Source organism: Urocitellus parryii, chromosome 8, assembly GCF_045843805.1.
Source record: "Urocitellus parryii isolate mUroPar1 chromosome 8, mUroPar1.hap1, whole genome shotgun sequence".
In the NCBI taxonomy this organism is placed as follows: Eukaryota; Metazoa; Chordata; class Mammalia; order Rodentia; family Sciuridae; genus Urocitellus; species Urocitellus parryii.
The window spans coordinates 4,041,278-4,045,116 of NC_135538.1; positions in this window are offsets into that span (position 1 = coordinate 4,041,278).

Here is a 3,839-nt window from a genome sequence, read left to right on the forward strand (position 1 = left end):
TTGGTTTTCATTGTTGTTTTCCATTTCCTCTTCCTGTAGTGTTTTGCCAAGGGTTTTTTGAAGAGATGGTTTTCTAGCTGCAAATTCTTTTAACTTTTGTTTATCGTGGAAGGTTTTAATTTCATCTTCCATCCTGAAGCTTAATTTTGCCGGATACATGATTCTTGGTTGGAACCCATTTTCTTTTTGCTTTTGAAATATGTTATTCCCGGATCTTCTAGCTTTTAGAGTCTGTGTAGAGAGATCAGCTGTTATCCTGATTGGTTTACCCCTAAATGTAATCTGCTTCCTTTCTCTTGTAGCTTTTAAAATTCTCTCCTTATTCTGTATGTTGGGCATCTTCATTATAATTTGTCTAGGTGTGGATCTCTTATGATTTTGCACATTCGGCATCCTTTAGGCATCTAGGATTTGGGATTCTGTCTCATTCTTCAAGTCTGGGAAGTTTTCTTGTATTATTTCATTGAATAGATTGCTCATTCCTTTGGTTTGGAGCTCTGTGCCTTCCTGTATCCCAATGACTCTTAAGTTTGGTCTCTTTATGTTATCCCATATTTCTTGGATGTTCTGCTCATGGTTTCTTAGCGGACTTGCTGAGCTGTCTATGTTCTTTTCAAGTTGAAATACTTTGTCTTCATTGTCTGATGTTCTATCTTCTAAGTGTTCTACTCTGCTGGTAGTATTCTCAATTGAGTTTTTAAGTTGGTTTATTGCTTCCTGCATTTCTAGGATTTCTGTTTGTTTTTTATTACCTCTATCTCCCTGTATAGTTGATCTTTTGCTTCTTGGATTTGTTTATGTAATTCATTGTTGAAGTGATCTTTCATTGTCTGATTTTGCTGTCTAATGTCTTCCTTGAGACTCCAGATCATCTGAAGCATGTATATCCTGAATTCTTTATCTGACATTCCATCTGCTGCAGCTATTACCTCTTCTAAAGTTGTGTTGACCTGCATTGCTTGTGGTCCTTTCTTTCCTTGTCTTTTCATACTGCTCGCGTTTCTTTCTGCTTGGTGAAACTGTTGTGTTTTTGAAATTTTCCCCCTATATATTTATATTGCTCTTGCATAGTTGAAAAGTCTCCCTTGCAGGAGCGGGCGGCGGCTGTGCTCCTCTTCCAATTGGTGTGACGTGTCTACCATGCTGGCGGGCCGCTGGGTCTGTTCTGCCGGTAGGTCGCAGGTCTGCCTACCTAGCAGGCGTGGGCAGTGGCTCTGCTCTGCCCCTCCTCCAATTGGTGTGATGTGTCTACCACGCCCGCGGATCCCTGGGCCTGTTCTGCCAGTTGGTCGCAGGTCTGCCTACCTTGCAGGCGTGGGCGGTGGCTCTGCTCTGCCCTTACTCCAATTGGGATGACGTGTCTACCACGCCGGCGGGTCGCTGGGCCTGTTCAGGGTGCGGGCAGCGGCTCTGCTCTGCCCCTCCTCCAATTGGTGTGATGTGTCTACCACGCCCGCGGATCCCTGGGCCTGTTCTGCCAGTTGGTCGCAGGTCTGCCTACCTTGCAGGCGTGGGCGGTGGCTCTGCTCTGCCCTTACTCCAATTGGGATGACGTGTCTACCACGCCGGCGGGTCGCTGGGCCTGTTCAGGGTGCGGGCGGCGGCTCTGCTCTGCCCCTACTCCAATTGGGGTGATGTGACTACCACGCCGGCGGGCCACTGGGCCTGTTCCAGGTGCAGGTGGTGGGTCTGCTGTGCCCCTACTCCAAATGGGGTGACATGTCTGCCGCGCCAGCAGGCCTCTGGGCCTGTTCCACCGGTTGGTCACAGGCCTGCCTACCTTGAGGGTGCGGGTGGCGGCTCTGCTCTGCCCCTACTCCAATTGGTGTGTCGTGACTACCACACCGGCAGGTCACTTGGCCTGTTCCGGGCACGGGTGAAGGCTCTGCTCTGCCCCTACTCTAATTGGGGTGACGTGTCTACCACGCCAGCAGGCCGCTGGGCCTGATCCGCCGGTCAGTCGCAGGTGTGCCTACCTTGCAGGCGCAGGCAGCGGCTCTGCTCTGCCCCTCCTCCAATTGGTGTGATGTGTCTACCATGCCGGTGGACCACTGGACCTGTTCTGCTGGTTGGTCACAGGTCTGACTACCTTGCAGGCGCGGGTGGCGGCTCTGCTCTGCCCCTACTACAATTGGGGTGATATGACTGCCATGTTGGCGGGTTGCTGGGCCTGTTCCAGGCTCGGGCGGCGGCTCTGTTCTGCCCCTCTGGCCTGATGACAAAGTGAGAGAGACTCGGGTGTATGTGACTCACTTTCTTTACCAGGAGACCAACTGTTTCTGTCGCCGCTCGTATCGATGAGGTTATCTCCTCCGCCGCTTTCTGATGACCTCAGATCTCTGCCATGTTGGTATCCCATGCAAATGGCAGCATTTCGGCGTTCCCTTTGCCAGGTGACCAAAGCAACGGGTGAGTCCTGACCGGCCCTCACAAGCCTCGTCTCAATCCTGTTGCCACTGCCTATGAAGGCTCGGTTGGTATTTACCTCCACAGTGTTCAGCAGGACCCGGACCGAGAAGCATTTTTCCGTGGGGTCTTTAGCCCTGGGCCAGAGCAGTTCCGGGAGCCGGAATTTGGCCGCTCCGGGCTCGGTGTATGTTCTGATAGGAGCAGGCTCCAAGAAGCAGTTTCCGCGGGTTCCTTAGCACTGAGACTGAGTAATTTGTCTGCGAGACGCAGGCGAATGGCAGCCTGAAATAACCTGTTCTGTAGCTGAATGAGCTGCGATGAGTCTAAAACAGGGATGGTGACGTCAGCTCTCCAAGATGGTGGCCGCTGGCTTCCTCTGTGGTCTGACCAGTGTGGAGAACCGAATTGGATCGCTTCCTTCCCCCGTCTCAAACCCAGAATTCAGCACTGAGTACAGTGATTGCACAGCTGGCAGGAGCCCACAGAATCCGCAGTGCTGTATCTTTGCGTTGCTATCTCGTCGTTTCCCGGCGCGCGCTGCAGACTCTAGCCGTGGGGTGATTTGCTGAATAAGCAGCGTGACCCTCCGTGTGGACAAATTGCTCGCGTTTGAGGCCCTGTAGCTGATCCTCATGTGATTAAAATCCTTCCTTTAGGTTTTGGAGCACCCCAATTTTGCTGGAAATTCCTAACGAGATAGCTTTTAGCTGTTGTAACTCATCATTCTCCCGAACAGTGACGCGGTACACGGGGGTGATGCACCCCCTTCGCCGCCATCTTCCCTTGTATGCTTTTTCTATGCACACATATATATGATTAAATTTAGCTTATGAATTAAACAGAAGAGATTAAAAACAACAAACCTTAAGCAGAACAACTATAATAATATGCTCTAGGAATGTGTCCTGTGTCTCTCTCGCTCAAGATATCTCATTATGTTGTACTCACCCTTCACATGCTGATGTGAGATGCTTCAGTGCCTGTGTGAAGAGATGAAGGGATGTAATGGTAGGGTTGTGACATGTGGTAGACACTATCGACCCTCCCACTTGAATGCAAGCACTGTGCTAACCCCAAGGTCAATCTGAGAGCTAAAAGGCTACTAAGTGAGCAATAGGGGAGTGGAGCACACAGCGTGGCTACTCTGGACAAATGGGTAATTTGCAGCCTGGGCAGCAGGAATGGGTCAGTATGAGACTTGATCATGATCCTTAAAGTGGCATACAACATAAAACATGAGTCATTTATGGACAACTACATGGTAACTGATATCATGGAAGCTGAAGTGTGAATGAGGGGTGATGCTGTACCCTTGCTGTTTATCTACATTATTTTCCTTCCTAAAGCAGCAGGGAGATTCCTCAAAAAAATAAAGAAGGAACCATCACACAACCCAGATGTTCCACTTCAAAAGATTTAAAACCAGAATA